We start from the raw sequence: 18183 nt of genomic DNA, 5'->3' as shown, positions 1-18183 counted from the left end.
GCAATATTACCTGCCCTAAAATATTCGCGCAAATATTTTTCACTTTTGAACACGTTACTGAAGCATATCGCTTCATAAAAAATTACAATTTTGGAGCTATATCTTTTTTGTTCAAATGCCCTTGAGGGATTAAGTATATTGGTGCTGTTGGCTAAAGTGATTCAGCAGTTTTCTGCGGCATGCTTTAGAATGCCTTTAAAAAAAGATGCCTTCATACGAATGAATTCTCTTTCCCAATTATGTGAACTATACTATCCGTAAAAATTCACGCTTTTTACTTTGTGCGTTCTTTATAAACCACGAGCGCACTTTCAATCTTGCCTGTCTGAAACATCAATCTGTGGCCGGAGCTTTGATGTACATATTGGGGTACAGTTGAAAACGTTTGTACTACAGGCCGCGTTTTGCCGAAGTTTTATGTCACCCTATATTAGCAGGCAGCACGCCTGTCGCCAATTGGGAGTGTGCTCAATTGGGCGAGGTATTCCTAACTTACAATATTGTGCTTTGATCCTTCGAAAACGTGGACATGACGCTATGCCATATGCTCAGTGCCGCTTACTTTGTCGCTTACTTAATCTGGCGGACCTATGCCGCGTTTTTTCTGACCACCCATCATATATTGTGGCCTTAATTTTGGTATCAGGCGTGTAATGCGCCCACGCTCAAGGAGAGCTCAAAGCAAAATAAATTGTGCAAGTTCGTGAAAAGAAAGGATGCATAGAAAATAAACTTGAAATATGTGCAAAATACAGATAAGATACACTGATTAGAGCACTGCATGGACCGTGATTCTCGGCCCGGGACCACGACTCGTTCAGATTTACCGCCCGAGCCAGGTCCGACCACAGATCGGGCCCGACAGAGGCCCGAGCCAATAATCTAGGTGGTGTTGCCCCAACATAGAATCGACCGCAAGGCGTTTTAAGTTGCAAATATCCACGCATACTTGGCGCTTGCTTCGCTAGCAATTTTACTTTAACCAACGATAATTTCTTGTAACAAGGGGCTGGCGCACCGCGGAAACAGTTGAGCGGAAATACTGGGTACGATGAACGTTTGTTCGGCAGTGTTATACTGTACCTACAGATAGAGAGCGAGAGAAATATAACGCGGAAAGGCAGAGAATCAGGGTCATCAAGAGCGTTTTGTAGCAGATATTGTAGGAAGAAAGGTGATTTTCAGCGAGTCCGGTTTCAATAGCTTGCGCAATAAAAACAGGGGGGACGGAGAACAGAACGCTCTGTTCACTTGGTTTTTATTGCGCTCTGTTTTCAAGTATAAATGGACACGAAAGTCAAACAATGAATCGGCTTACATTGATAAATTGTAGTGTCAGAAATATAAAGTTGTTAATTTCACGAACACAGATTCAATAATAACGGGGAAAATCACGCTCAAAGATTCATTTTTAAATTTTGCCCAAAATTTTTACGCGTGACAACACGGATTTCAAAGCGCATTTTTCGTATTTTGGCGACTTCCGTTTCTCGAAAATTTCTGAAGCTTCGTATTTAATGTCTATGAGCCCCTTGAAAGACAATGCACTTCATTTTTACCAATGAGTAACTGCATAGGGCCTAGGAAAGGCTTTCGAAATCTATGGTGTTCCGGTGTTTGATGCGGCAATTTCAAGGTGGCAACACGAGCAGTAATTTCTGTTTGCGTGTTTTCTCGCTTCCATGCGTCTTCTCGCGGCAGGCGTGATTTTCGAATCGTAAAAGGGTAACTTACTAATAGGACAAAAATGGTTTTTCTCTTTGGTGTCTCCTTAAGGCGTACCGCACCGACATAATGCATCCAACTAGATACAATTTTGCTTTGCTAAACATGGCCATAACCGGAAACGAATTTGCGTTATATATCTAGCCTGAAATTTGGCTTTATTTGAGCAAAAACAGAGCATAAATGGGTTCAGATTGTAATTAGCAATGATTACTATGACACACATGACGTATTACGACATTATTTTTGTTGCAATATAATATCGAGTGCCATGAAATAACATTTATTGTTTTGACGCATTTAGCGACAATTGTTCATAGGTGACGTCCGAAAGGGTTAACTTCGTATACACCGAAATTGGCATGGGATTATTTAAGCGTATGGCTAGCACGATTAAAAGGTTATGACGTGAATAACGTGACATATCTTTCCCGTACGTCATGAAAACTTTTTCCGCACTCAGGTGTGGCGCAAACCCCATACACGGCCCATGGAATGCGGGTTCCTGCGTTCATTTTACATGAACGCAGAAACGGCGAAAATACACGCTGGAAATTTTGACGCTATGGCACTAAGTAACCACGTCACAGAAAATCCAATGCGGGTGTCGGCGGCATTACCTATGAAACAAAACTACCGATGGACGTAGATAAAGATCACCGCTCGAGTGGGCATCGAGTATGCAATTCACGTGGCAGAAACGGTCAAAGAGCGCTTGGTTTCCTAAGAAATGCTTCCCATTTAGGAACAATACAGCAGGTGCTGACTATGCTTATTTTAAGATTGTGGCTAGTGTCATCTCCAACCAGTATCCTTTTCCGGTAGCCATTTCACGGCTATTCGCCGCGAGATCGGGCTACAGGGGCAGCACCGTCGCCGCGCTAGTGTGGATAGGCGGTTGTCGGCGCGTATACACACGTGGACAACAGCGCTTCGTTGTGAGCGATGTGACCCGATTTTCGGCAAACAAAATGCGTTGACTGCAGCTTTGTGGTAACATGTGCGCTCTTCATTCCCGAATAATGCACGAAGCGCGCCGAACGTTACAATTACTTGTGAGAGAAGCGCATTCTGCCAACGAACGGGTTGCTCGCCTTCGGCGGCAGTCGGCGTTTTCGCAATGGGTGACGTTTTCTTGTTGTTTTATTTGTACATGTTTAGCTTGTGTTCCACCTACTACGCACTGCTGAATCGCGCGACTGAATTAACTATTTACTTCTTGTTCATTTGGATGCCCCTCAACAAAAGAAAGCCCGTATTCCTGCGCGATGAGTTGAAATAGCACTTTGTGCACTGCGTGCCCAAATATTCATTCGCATTTCTCATTCAGTTCTCCGTGAAATGTAGGACAGTTTATAGGTTTACTGAGGAAAGCTACGTGGCTGACAGCGCTTGAGCGCTACGGAGACGTTTAACACGCACACACTTGTTTTTATTCCAGTAACAGTAACTTGCACGACAGTAATGGAACAAAGGTCCGGTTATTTCACGGGACCAAAGTACGCTTTTTCATACGAATAATGTCCGCTGCCTTCTGCCAATCTAAACAACGCAACACAAACGCTCAAGATAATGTAAAAAAAAAAAAGATGTGGCTTCGCGTAAAATTACTACAACATAAATGTAAACTACGCCGTTTGGATTAATTTTGACCATCAGCGCTCTTTAACGCGTACCTTAATCTAAGTACACGGGTGTTTTTGTGTAAATTTCGCCACAAGTTAAAATTGCGCAGGGGAACTCAGTTTTGCGATTTCCGTGTCATTTCATTTTCTGTTCATTTTAGGGGACAATTTAGGTACCGAGGTGTCAGACGTGACTTAACAGAAATATTTCTCTCTAGTGAAACCAGGACCGTACACAACTAAAGCTCGTCGCGTAACGTATAAACAACACCTAACCACAACGCTCAAGTATATGCGTGCCTTTTTTTTTTACCACCGCGCGGCTAAAAGGCTATATTCACATGAGATTTAATACTTCTCATCTTTAGGGCAACGCCAAGTGCACTTTGCAATGCGCTTGAACCACAGAGCGGCACCTACACTGATATTACTCTCGTGAACGGAGGGTACGACGACCGCAAACAGCACTCTCGATAGTGCACTCTCTGATCTTATTACAGTACATATACAGCTGATCAAGGCCAAATGCTTCTTTACACCGTGTTAGGCATACGTACGAGCGGTTAAAGTTGCACTAACGCAACAAAACAAACCGGCTTTTGAGAATCTGCATGACGTACGCGCACATGCAAACACAACGGGGCTAGCAGACGACGCACGGAGCAATCCACACTAGGCGCGCTTCAGCCAGAAGCCGCTAGGTGGCGACTCCGCTCGATCTCGCGGCCAATATCTACTCTCGACAACGGGAGATGCAGTCCCTTTTTGTAGCGTTACCTACACTTGCCTAGCCGGAGCCGGTTTCGCGTGGGTTATCATGAGCCGTGCTGCGCATGCGCGAGGATGAGTGCGAAGCCGGCATCTCACCCGCTCGCCGCTGCTGGTGGCGGAGAGCGGGAGGAGGGGCGTCGTAGCCGGGCAGACAGACTGGCGCCGGCGCGCGCGACTCGCCGCTGCTGCTCTGCGCATTCGAGAGGGGTGACGTCGTAGCCATGGCGCGTGCAGCTATTCGCCTTCGCTGTGCAGTCACCGTCTGACAATGCGCTGGTGCCGCTTGATAGCGCCTCTGACTGGCGTTTGCAGGTGGGTAACGCCATGGAGAAGGAGAGCGCAAATGCTGCTCAACGGCGCAGAAGAGCCGAGAAGCTTATGTCATCGGATCGCGAAGTAGTTGCCTGGTAATTAGCGGTTCAGCGTACGAATAATGAACATAGGGAGGCTAAACGTGCTGCGGAGACACTGGAGGAAAGGGAGGAACGTCTAGCAAAGCGGCGTCGCCCGGATGCTGAGCGACGTGCCCGACCACCTCTGCAGCAGAAACAACAATACGCCGTCGATGACGTCAAGGCTCGCCGATCCACTGCCTATACTGTGAAACTTAGCGAAAGCGCCAGTGCGACTCGGACCTTCGAGACGGACTTCGTAAACCATCCGTTTGGATACGTGTGCGACGTGTGTGAAAGACTATGGCACATGAAAGACTTGACGCCGCTAAGTAGTGCCATGCGTGAAACGTTGAGTTTAGTGGCGGCGCCTGAGTGGGGTGAAACCGTGGCGCGGGTTTGTACAACGTGCAAGAACTTTCTCGTTAAGCAGAACATTTCGCTCTTTAGCGTTACCAATGGGTATCGTTACCCGGCCATGCCGCCAGGTCTACCGGTTCTGAACGATGCGGCCGAATGTGTGTCACTGGGGCAGCAGTAAGCATGACAACCAAGCTAATCCTAGACAATCTGGAAAGCTCAGAATAATCAGCTGAACCTTTGCTAACGCTACGTATATCCTGGCATAGCCGAGCTAAGCCACTGCAATTTTTTTTCGTTTGTGTCAAGTATCGAGTGCAATTTCAGCATATAGAGCCCTTGGTAATACGCTTGGCAATCGCCATCGACCCAGAAATTTTCGGATTTTTATAGCAAAAAAAAAAAGAAAGAAACAGTGAAACAGTCTACCTTTTAAGAGCGAAGTTGTTTAAGCTGGGCAAAACACGGCTGTCGTCCCACATTAACTGTTTGAGCTTGAAGGAGGCATGCTCAGAGATGGGAAGCCTCATAGAGTTTCCTACAATACACACTAGAGGGAACTCTGGCGCTAGTGTCTATGGGAGCTGCAATGCATGGCGCTTCAGCCAGCATGGGAATGTTGGGTAGTAAACGGATTTGTCTAAACTTCATTCTTTCGGCTCCGTTTGGCTCCGCGTCGCCTTCATCCGCTCTGTCGCAAAACGAAGTTCAGCAAAAGTCAGCAGTTCCACTTCACTACTTTAACCTTTTTAAGCTCACCAGTTCAAATATGATAACGAAGTTCACAACGATTCATTCTTTTAACCAAAAGAAAACCAAAACACAACAATAAACAAAGCCACAAGTGCGTTCGAAGCCCGCAAGCACGAATACTATGGACTCTATGGGGACGAGGACTCTATGGGGTGCCCAGCCTAGGTATGCGAAGGCACGCAATGCCAATAAAGGAGCATAGTGTAAAGGTGTACAGTATATATGCCAAGGAGATGGGAAAGGAAACTGAGGGTGATGATGAGCGATGTGAAGGTGAGTAGGGAAAAAAGCAGGAGAGTGCGTGAAGCATAGTATAGTCTAGCGAAGGCTGGGAATGAGAAGTGAGGGTGAAGAGGATGGAATAGAGAAGGGGAGAGGGTGAACCATCGCGTAGTCTCGTATAGCGTAGTATAAGAAGAGGAGGGAAACAGAAGGAAAAGTGAGGGCAAGGAATAGCATATCCAGGTAGAGTATGGTATAGCAAGGCGTGACAAAAGGAAGGTGAGGGTGAGAAGAAGGTAAAGGAGGAGGAAAGGCCGCCAGCTGCGCGGTTTCCTCAGTCGTTGTACCACTAGTGCATAGCTACCCAAAATTATTTGAAATTTTCGCTGTACGACATCGTTGCCTTGCCAAGGAAATTTATTTCACAGCACTACCAAGTCTTGTCACCGGGTTCTTATGTTCACACCAAAGAGTAGGGTCACTTAGCAACATTATTTTGGTATCTTGTAGATAGTTGTGAATCAGCTTCACTCTCCATGGCCGGCTGAAATGAGCAGGCCTTCCGACAAAGACAACAGATGACTTCGCTGGTTGACGTGAACAAACATTATCATTGTAATCGTCGTCGTCAAATCAAGGATGACGACTGTATCTATTAAAGAGGCCCTCCAACGCTTTTTTGAAGCGCCAACATCGCTGCCGACCGCATCAACGCGTAGTGGCGCTCGCTAGAACGAAGATGAACGCTGGCCTATGATTGGATAAATGCAACGTTAGAAGTAATAACGGCGTTGCATCACAAAATGGGTGATTATTGAGTTTAGTTTTTCGTTAGCATGCTTTTTTCCACTGAACACCAACTAGACGAACGATCTTAGACTTTTTCAGCTTTAAAACTGCAGCACCCGGCAAAGAATGCGCCGAACGCCACGGCGCTGCACTTTAAAAAAAAAGGGTGTCTGTACTGACTACCTTTGGGTGGTAATCGCCTTGCTACACATATGATGACCTTTTGGGGGGTCAAACGACTCCCTTCGTTCTTCAGATCAACGACTCCCTTCTTCACAAGCAGAGAGAGTATGTATGACTCCCAACGCAGGAGTCCACACGACTACCCCTTGTTTCCCGCTAGTACCTCTGGGTAGTCAGGGTGACCCCTTTGCAATGATAACACTGACCCCCACTCTAGCGTTCCTTTGACTCCGTTGTCCTTAAGGACAGTAGTGTACATGACTCCCCTGGCAAGAGTCAGCGTGACGACTTCGTGGTACTCAATGAGACACTCTGCGACGAATAATGCGTTTATTTTTCTTCTTGGTCGATAGTGACGAAACTTGTTGAGTTTAGGTTTACTTATGTGGCGAGTTCAAATATGCAATTATCTTTCTGGAAGAAAACGCAGTTTTAACACACAGAAATTTTATGCGTCTTGATGAGCAAGCTTTTTCAAACTTGGAGAGTTACAAGGTAAATCAACATAACGCTGTAATTAGGGGATAAAAACTGTACGCAAGTTTTAAAGGAGTTTACTGCGCTGTTCTGTCATAATGTTCATGAACCCACTAGCCCCCCTACGAACCGTTGTTCTAAACCCGTTTGAGTTAAAGGTTACGTAATATTGAACTCTCGTGAGCGAATCACCAGCTAGACCTACTAACTTGTCAATGTTCAGCATAGTGTAACTTCTGTTAAGTGGGATTAGAACATGCATTCTGGTTCTGTTGCATACTGTCCATATTTCATATTATTGTGATATGCTTACTTTGTAACTCGTTCAGATTACGAAAACATGTTGCGCCTAACCGCCTAACACGGCACATGAAATGTGTGATATACTTAATTAACGCGACATAAACTAAGCACGTTTTATAGAATTTGATCAAGAATTTCAAAAGAAGCTTAAAAATCAGATGGAATACCATTACGGTTTTTATCTGACAATCAACGAAAGTTGGTGCCGCTACCTCTTCTTAATCAACAAGGCGCTTCCACCGGGGTTGTGGAATGATTAATCAAAAATTACACCATCTCCTGCTAAAGGGGACCATGAGTAGATGCGAAGCCGGAGCACTTGCACGATCGCGTTCCGTTGGCGTTCGTTGGGCATGCTACCGAGCTCGCGTCGTGGAACGCGAAGAGCGACGCTACGCGCGTCGTATCTTCCATCTAGCCTGGCCGTTAATTCTCACAGGGCGAGCGGGGAACGCGGTCGACAGGCGGGCGAGAGGGGGCAGCGTAGGAGAGGAGAGAGAAGGGGAGGGGATGCGCATGCGCTCGAGCTCATCGCGGCGTTGCGCAGGAGAGAATTTCGGCATGTTTAGCCCGCGTTTCAGAGGAAGAGTGGAAAGGGGAGGTGAGAGGGGAAGTGGAGAGGGGTATGGGAGAGGGGAGGGGAGAGGGAAGTTGGAGAGGGGAATGGGAGAGGGTGAGTGGAGAGGGATATGGGAGAGGGTAGATTACAGGGGGAATGGCGAGGCGGAGTGGAGAGGAGGTGTGTGGAGAGGGTATGCGCATGCGCAGTAAGAGTGGTCACGCCGCACACCACCACCGTATTGAGCTCCGCCTTAAGATACTTCGCATCTAATAACTCAAACAGGAATACTGTGGTGAATGCAGACAGCCGCGACAAGTTTTAGATGCGAAGTATCTTATGGCAGAGTTCAATCCGGTGGTGGTGGTGGTGTACGGCGTGACCACCCTTACTGCGCATGCGCATACCCTCTCCACTTCCCCTCTCCCCACTCCCACTCCACTTCCTCTCTCCACTGTCCCTCTCCACTTTCTCTCTCCACTTCCCCTCTCCACATCCACTCTCCCCTCCCCATCTCGACTGCCCCTCTCCACTTTACCCCTCTCCGCTTCCCCTCTCCCCTCGCCCTTTCCACTCTTCCTCTCAAACGCGGGCTAGACATGCCGAAATTCTCTCCTGTGCAACGCCGCGATGAGCACCAGCGCATGCGCGTCCCCTCCCCCTCTCTCTCCTCTCCTACGCCGCCCCCCTCTCGCACGCCTGCCGACCGCGTTCCCCTCTCGACCTGTGATAACTAACGGCCAGGCTAGAGGGAAGACAAGAAGCGCGTAGCGTTCCTCTTCGCGTTCCACGACGCGAGGTCGGTAGCATGCCCAAAGAACGCCAACAGAACACGATCATGCAAGTGCTTCGGCTTCGCATAGCCTCATGGTCCCCTTTAGCGGGAAATGGTGTAATTTTAGTAGCAATTTACAGAGGTGCACTCGATTCCTTTGTGGGAAATAAAATACTACTCAAACAATTGCCGTGACTCGCGTAAAACATCAAAAAAAGTTTACTCTAGAAGAAAGTAAGTCATGTAACACGAAAAGAGAAGAGATGCAGACAGCTCAAACGCTAGCGTTCGGCTTGTCTATCTTTTCTCTTTCATGTCCGCATGCCTTCATTCTACAACGAATTCCTATAAACAAGCTGAAATTTCTGGCATTCGAAAAATTATTCTTTGGATCGATTTTCAAACACTTCATGCCATTTCATACATGTGTACATCGTAATAACAAGCTATTTTTTATCAATAGGCACCTAAACTATACGCGGAACATCCTGCAAATAATGCGTACTCCTTTGCCAAGTCTCCAGCATTGTTAAATATATATATATATATATATATATATATATATATATATATAATTATATATATATATATATATATATTATATATATATATATATATATTATATATACGAAGTACGTTTCAGCAGTGTGCTAAAACGTACGTCGTGTGTCGAGTACTTTTTATATGTATATAGCGGTGGTAGAGAGTTCTGTACAGAACTGAAACACAGAAACACCTCCAGAAATACAGCGAGACACAAGACACATTACCGTCAGAATGAGTGAGATCTCAAAAGCATAGTTTCGCTAACATCGTTCATTAATCAAGAAATCAATAAATCAAGAAACTTTATTTCCAACATAAAGTTGGGGGGTCACCCCAGGCGAAAAGCGGCGAAATGCAGCTTTTCGCATGTCATGTCAAATGCGTCAATGTACAAGACCTGGCATAAACATTAGTATAGCCAGCAGTCAGTTTTTATGAATTGGTCAATGGCCAACCATCAAACACTTCTTTGCGATATCCATTGCAAATTTTATGTGGCATACAACGCAAAACTTGCAGCATGTGTAGTTCTCATGTAGTACGGCATTCTCATGTAGTCATCTGAGATACAGGACCCCAATAGGTGACACAGCTGGCGTGCATGAGCTTGGCGGTGTCGTGTTCCCAGACCATGTCAGCTGGCATTCTGGCGAAAAGGAAAGGGGGTTGTACTGATTCGAGGCCACTCACGACCGGACCTTAAGCGTGGCTATTCCGAATTCTTGGACACGTCTTCAATTCCTCGCGACACGAAGTTTCCAAGGAGGCTGCCTGGTCAAGTGCAGCTGCAGAGCTTCAATGTGCAGTCTTGAAGCAACGTGAAATATTGAAGTGCACAAATACAAACCCATGATGATAAACAGTTCCATCACCTCTTAATCTGATAAGAGCAGTGCTCACACACAAAATTCCATGAAGTGTCTTGGCAATGAACAAAAGTGGGGATACTCATTAACTTTGCTGCATTTTGAGGGTCTGTTACTCCCTTAGCCAGCTGCAACTCTTTCCACTGCATGACCTCCGTACAATCAAAAGGATCTTTTTTTTTAGAGAATGCATATTTTTGTCAAAGTTGTATAATAGTCACGCTCAAGATGTTTTCGCGCACGCACTCTGTGTCAAGGCGGAAATAGTTTGCCGCAACCAAAATGACATTGAAGAGATTAATTAACAAAAACTCGTTAAAATTAACTTAATTCCTGACTTGGGGGCAGTTGTTTATATTAGAAAGTTATAGTGGCGTGCCAATTTATTGCACGCACATGTTTTTAATCTCGAAAGTTACACGTAATTCGAGATATTCATCCTCGAATTTCAAGGACAAAATCGAAACTGATAGCGGCTGACGCACAGGAAACGTGGCCTCTCTGTTATGGAAGTTCGGAGCTACACGTGAAAAGGAGGTGGTGAAAGTTTAATGAGGATGCGCGGAAGCAGAATATGATCAGGAAAATCTGCAAGCATTCCGATATACACAAGTAAACAGCTTATTATTTGGGTGCGATGTGTAACTTATCTGTTTCTTTCTTAAACCATAATCATAGAAAGAAAAGGTTGATAGAGCTGCAGTTTCGGTTGCGCGCATCTCGAAAGAAACAGATAAGCACCAAGCGCCACACGCAAAGGTAAGATTTACTGGCGCAGGTGAGATGACTTGCCGGCTTCCACGAAACGATACGACCACGACGCGCCTTCATTCAAGTTTCGTCACTTCCGTGTCGCGGGTAGTTCCAGTCTGACGTAATAGAGAAACCGCGTTTTCTGTGCGCTGGGCGCGATCAGCTTTGATTTATCCCTTAACATTTCACGATAAATATCTCGAGTTACGTAAAACTTTCATGATTTCTGAAAAATGGGGTATACCATAAATTGGCACGCACTATAATCTTCTAAATAAACAAGTACCCTCAAGTCAATAAATAAAAGTTAGTTAACGGGTTTTTGTTATTAGTCTCGTCAATGCAATTTTAGTTGCGGCAAAATATTTCCTCCTCGAACTAGAGTACGTATGAGAAAACGACTGGAACGTGACTGTCATAGAATTTTTTTATAAAAGATATGTATTGTCTAAAAAAACCCTCTGTCTAACATGGCAGCAGTAAATTAATAATAATAACTATTGGGGTTTAACGTCCCAAAACCACGATATGATTATGAGGGACACCGTAGTGGAGGGCTCCGGAAATTTCGACCACCTGGGGCCCTTTAACTTGCGGCTAAAGCTAAGCACACGACCCTCAACAATTTTCGCCTCCATCGAAAATGCGGCCGCCGCGGCCAGGATTCGATCCCGCGACCTGAGGGTCAGCAGTCGAGCATCATAACCACTAGACCAGCAGTATATTACCGAAGACACGTAGGTCGCGGGATCGAATACGGCTTCGGCGGCTGCATTTTCGACGGAGGCGGAAATGTTTGAGGCCCGTGTACTTAGATTTAGGTGGACGTTCTAGAACCCCAGGTGGTCGATATTTCCGGAGCCCTCCACTACAGCGTCTGTCATAATCATATCGTGGTTTTGGAACGATAAACCCCAAATATTATTGTTATTGTAACGAAGAAGAAAACGGTAAAGTGTGTATACAGCTGCACGCAATATGGCGAATGTACAAGACTAGGCTTGCCTTCACTGCCTTCTTTCTGTCGCGTCGTTGGGAGCGTGCCTTTCTAGTGCCTTGCTTCAGAACAGCTGCGCGAAGGTGCAGCTATTTTAAAGGCGTAATGTACCCTTTTTTCTTGAGATCTTTATCAACAGGCAATGGTCTAGTTTTTCCAATTGTCTGGAAGGACAACCCACCAGCCAGCGTTTACCAGTACAGAGGGTTGGGAGCAAACTAGGGCAAACTGCACAGCACAAGAGGTAAAAACAATAAATCTGGAGTTGTTGTGGTCACAGTTTGGCATTTCGTTAACCAGGATTCATTTCAGCAGTACACTACATGCATAAAACAAAATACGAACGCTAACTAGGGATGCTAAGGTATGTCTGCTGGCCAGAGAGAGAGAGGGGCGGGTGAGGAGGCACACTTTTGCCACGCCTTAACTGACGCCTCTGTACAGGCAAAACTCGCACCTCAGTATGTCATGCCAAGCGGTCAAACAACAAGGAACAGTGCTGAAGTGACTTATACACATAATAAAAACAACAGCTGATTATGACACGAAATTGGGACAACTATAAGGTGAATTGTAAAAGAATGTCAAAAGAGGTACCCTGCTGCAAAAAGTGCTAAATATTCATTGCAGACGATGGCGAATAGAATTCAAATACGATACAGTGAACGTTTCTAGGTATAATGACGAAGTAATAATTTCTAGAGATTTATGAGCGAAAACCACGATACGATTAAGCAGTGCTACATAGTGGGAGACCACGGATTAATTTTAACTACATGGAGTTCTTCAACGTGCACAAATCAAAGTGCACGGGAGTTTCTGTATTTTATTCCCATCTAATTGCAGCTGCCGGGGTCAGGAGTCGAACCCGCGCACATGCGCTTAGCAGCGTAACGCTTCCAAGCCCATTTTAAAGAATTTTTGTCCAGTGCCCACAACATTACTCTACACTGTATCTTTGTGTTGAAAATAAAACTGAACTGAACCACGGCTCGTATAATAACCCCCAGGCCTGCGCTGAAACCGCAGCACAGTCACAGCGAAAGCTGGAAGAGCGGCGTTTCTAAAGCACCGTTGTAACCTCTCCTGGGGCTACTAATACAAGTACACTAGCAAGGCACTAGTTCGGAAGCACCTACTAAGTCATTATCCGTCATTCTGCGGAGAAGCGAGGCACCACCTACACGTTTGTAAGCATTATGTGCACTTTGTTGACGCGACGACTGAAGACGACGAAGAATTATGGCTCAGCCCTTTGTAATGGGTTGGAAGCTTTAAACGGCCCACCAGTTATGTAATTTGCATTAGGTGACGCCCGGTCGCTATGTCCCTCTCCTGCCATTTCGTATAACATACGCTGACGTGGGAGAGAGAGGGGGGGGGGGTCGAAGAACTTTACTGAGACCCCGAGGAAATGGATCATGCGCTTATGGGCTTCCTTGGCAACTAATACAAGTGCACTTGCGAGGAGCCCACTATGCTATAAATCATTGCAATTTTTGAGAAGTAGAAAAGCGGGCATTATGCCATTTTTCGTCATTCTACGGAGAGCCGTGGTACCTGCTAAACGCATGTAAGGCATTATGCGCTTTGTTGATGCTGTGCCTGATGACGATGAAGAATTATGGCGGAGCCTTTTGTAATGGGTTGTAAGCATTCAACAACCTTCTCGTTGCGCAATTCGCATTGCGTGACGCCTGATTACACAATTCGCGTTGTGCGACGCTCGCTGTTTATTTTACTCTTCTACCACGTTATATTGCATATGTTAATATGGTTCCTTCCCGACATGAAGCCTGTATAGGACCTTTTTGCAAAGCAGTTTCAAGCACCGGCATGGCTCAGAGGTTGAATACTGGGCTCCCACGCAGAGGGCCCAGGTTCGAACCTCGTTCAATCCTGGAATTTTTTTCTTATTTCGAGCGATAGTGGTTACGGACACCGGCGGCGGCGGCGGCAGCGGCGGACAATTACGGCGCCAAAAACGGCCGGTGAAATGATCTCATAAAAGCTTTCGCTGCAATAACAAAGACATCTATTATCCACGCAACATAGCGTTTGAGCAGTATATTCACTGGCATTATTACTAGCTAGAGTTGTATTTACTATTAGGTACTAACACCACACCACATTAGACAAAGCAAGGATCACAGGAGGATCAGGTTATGCTCGTATGCAGTTTGTGGCAAAAAACAACTTTGAAGTGAACACACATTTTTCTTCGTTGCATGATAATTGTTAATATCATAAGATGAAGTCATCACTGTTTCAATTAAATGAAGCCGAGATACAAAAACTATTACCACGAAGTTTTATAGCAGTTATGCGCACACACACACACACACACACACACACACACACACACACACACACACACACACACACACACACACACACACACACACACACACACACACACACACACACACACACACACGTGGGGGCGAGCGCGCGGGGGAGAAGTTCGAATATGCAGCGAGTATATACGTATTAAAGTGCTTCAGCGTTTGGGCAGCAAAGGAAAGAAAGAGTAAATTCTAGAGTTTCACGAGCCAAAATCATGTTCTGGATATCAGGCATGTTGGGGCCGGGATAATTAGATTGATTTTGATCAGCTAAGCTTACATACCCTTCAAATACATAACGGTGCAATGCCGCTCTACATGTCACCACACTTGACTTGCAGCCGCGATTTGAACTCTCAATTTCATGCTTCTCTGGCATGTGTTGAATAAGGAAACACGATATTGGCGCGCACCACTCCATTTTACCCGCTACTGGATAGTCCAGTGCGGGTTTCGTCGTTGCCAAGCCATTGAAACACGATAGCAAAATCCGTGCAACTGGAAAATCAGAAAGACAGCGGCAAAGCTACGTCTGAAGCGAAGAAAATAGTTGTAGGCAGAACTCACCTGAAATCTATAACGATCGTAGGAGCGTCGTCGACAAGGGGATCCGTCATGCGCTGCCATCTCGCTCAGGCAAGTTCACGATGAAAAGAAGCTTACTGCAGGCACTTCTCCGTCCGGAGGCTGCTTTTCACAAACACTGAGTGACATTGCTTCAGCCATTCACGGCAAAAGCGAGCCGACGACACGATACTACGCCACGAATGCATAGCACGGAAAGAAAGTCACGCAAAACGATCACTTGCAATCACGCCTGACGACACAGATTATTCTGGCAGTCTGGCAGACTAAAGAACGACCACAACGAGAGGGATCACAAACAATGCCGCCTAACGACGCCGAAATGGCTGTCTCGTATTCATGACTTCGGCTTTGGATTAAGGTAGCCTCCACGGACACCTACATGGTTTCGGTTTTGTTTTGGTGCTGTAGAACACACATCCATGCCTTCTTATACCTCTATTAAATAATGTCAGGGTAGAGGAGGCGAACCGTGCGCTGTGTGTGTGTCTGTAAGGGGTGTGCGGTGGGAGGGGGCACAGGTGAGCGTGCATCCCCTGCACTAGGGGCTACGGAGAGCGCGGGGAGGCCGTGTGTGCGTGCGTATGCTCAACGCTTGCTGAGCGCTTTGGCGGCCGGCGCGAATTATCATGCAGATATAGTTTAGCTGTGGTGGGCAAAAATGGTGACCACACGCGCTATAATTCTGGTATTGTTGTGGCTGTTTAGAAGACGCGGTAAAGTGTCGCCTTGATAGCCGGTCTGCGCTGTTATCATGCCAGCTTTGCGGCACTGTTTTCACGGCCGTCGAGTTAGACGTGTTCCCGATCGCCTGTGCGTTCACCACCATGCCCGCTTATTTCACTAGTAAGCATATGTTTTCTGCAATACATGCTGTCGTAGGAATCTACAAACCATGCTTGCAAACGTTCAAAGAATCGTAAATTTGTCAGTGCTACCATTGTCAAACGTTGTCATAACTGTCAATGTTTAGCTTGGAGGGCAAAAGTTTCAGTTTTGTAAGAACCCTGTTTACTTGTAGACGTTTTAGACGCGCAGTTTCAGCAATATCGTAACTGAAGCCATGGCACAATACGTGCGTAATTCTGCATTTTACGATCACATGCTATATATTCTCAACCGATAGTATTCGTTATATCATTTTTTGCACAGTCCAAAGCAGCGAACTGTATCTTGGTGAAAGCAGTGAAGCTTTCTTTTTTAAGATAGCCACGCTATACATGTAGAACCATCACTGATTCCGTTGGAGCAAGGGAGTCATCTATTTCATTCAGGAGCGCCGAGCAGAGAATTGTGACCCCCCTTAGGAAAAAGGTGGTCATCGGCTGCCACAGAGAGAGTCAAGTAGACGTGACTCTCTTTTAACTCTCTTTTTTTAAGACTGTGGAGGAAACGCGCTGGGGACGCGCCAGGCGCCGTTGTTTGAAGAAACTGAAGGGAAAAAATATGTAAGAGCGTTGATATAGACGCCATCGATACAAGAAAGATGACTAAAACTACAAAACATGATGGAGGCATTCGCGATCTGCCTCGTTTCGCACGTGCATTTCACTCTTAATGCACCACATTGTTTGTTACTATTGCAACGGCGTCATCATCACGTTGGAAAGAACGGCCAACATTGTATGCAAGCTTCCCGTACCTAGAATCTTTCAGTTCATTTCATTGGGGCGCCATCAAACGTCACAGCGCGAGTGAAACGTGGTCAGGTGACCCCGCGAAAATCGAGTTGAGGTTCGGCCTCCATTTTATTGTATTTTGAGTGTTATAGGCTGAATAACTTCGGACTGCGCGCCCCTATCACTGCCGCTCTTGCTGCAATAATTTCTTTAGCCTTCAGTCTGCGCAACCCAAAAGTAAAAAGGGTAAAACAATGAGGTCTTGAAAAGTGTTAGAGGTTTCCTTTAAGGGGAAGACGTGAAAGCGCCAACGCGTGCCTTGACAATAGAATAACGTTGCTACTATCGTTCCGTCAAGCGTCGTTGGCTGTCATTCTTCTTTCTCTTTTCTCACAACGTGACTAATACGCAGCGAAGCTTGCAACAAGTTGCATGCCTCTCGGTATAGCAAACTGCTCTACTAATGTCATCTAGAAGTGTCGTAGACAAATGGCGATGAAACCGGAATCATACATTAGCTAGACGACCCGGAGCCACCACAAAAAAGAAATACTGGATGAATTATGTGTGGCATGATATCCATTGTGCAAGCAGCAGTGGTTAGAAGCGTCTAATGAAAAAGCTCACCGGGTTAACCTAATCAGCGGGTTAACCGAGTGCGACAGTGCACAAAGTGGCGTCAGGGATTGATGCTTTTTAGTTCGAAGTAATTATGACAAGAAACCATACACACAACGATTGCACTTTGTATTACCATTTGTCGCATAGTTCGCGTAGATCGTTTTGCTTTATCTTAAAAATGACGCAAGATGCGGAATGCACCTACAACATTCCACAAGATACGTGTAACAGACGGGCTGTCCTTGTTATTTTTACAGCTTGCATACTACCTAAGCCTTGCCACGGTGTCAGGAAAACATCACTACATTCCTTTACATGCCTGCACCAACAAGTTTTGTTTCCCTTTTTGATAGTACCACAACATCTACACCGCACATTCGATTACACCGACACATTGATCAATAAGAATCAATAAGATTCATGCACAAGTTAAGGGAATATTTCTGGGTTAAAGTAAATTGGCAGGCACACTAGAAGGCCTGACAGTGTGTCAGATGGAAGGCTAACTTGTATGTCAGAGTTGAAGGGAATTACGGGTGTCAGAGGGGATTTACTCCCAGCATTAAAACTTGCCTTCAAATAGCTGTGCTACTGAAAGACCACAAGACTGCGGTCTATCGATGAAGATTTTGCGAAATCTGAAAGTCTTATATGCCCCATGTATCCAGCAAAGCTGTATTAATGAGTGAGCACTTGTGTCGGGCTCTCAAAACACTGCTGAACACGTCTATAAAAAAGGGCAGTGCTTTGTGAGGACGAAAACCTTAAAAATTCTTGCACATAATGATGATGGGTCGCCTGCGAAGCTTGTGAACAAATTCTATGCCATTCTTAAGATCGCGCAGCATTCACTGTTTACCACTTTTATTGTTTCATTAAAAACACTCGGTGACGATGATAACCACATTTTACCAAAG

The sequence above is a fragment of the Rhipicephalus sanguineus genome, chromosome 8, assembly GCF_013339695.2.
Source record: "Rhipicephalus sanguineus isolate Rsan-2018 chromosome 8, BIME_Rsan_1.4, whole genome shotgun sequence".
NCBI classification, from domain to species: Eukaryota; Metazoa; Arthropoda; class Arachnida; order Ixodida; family Ixodidae; genus Rhipicephalus; species Rhipicephalus sanguineus.
The sequence above is the reverse complement of the archived record's forward strand: the minus strand, read 5'-3'. Positions refer to the sequence as shown.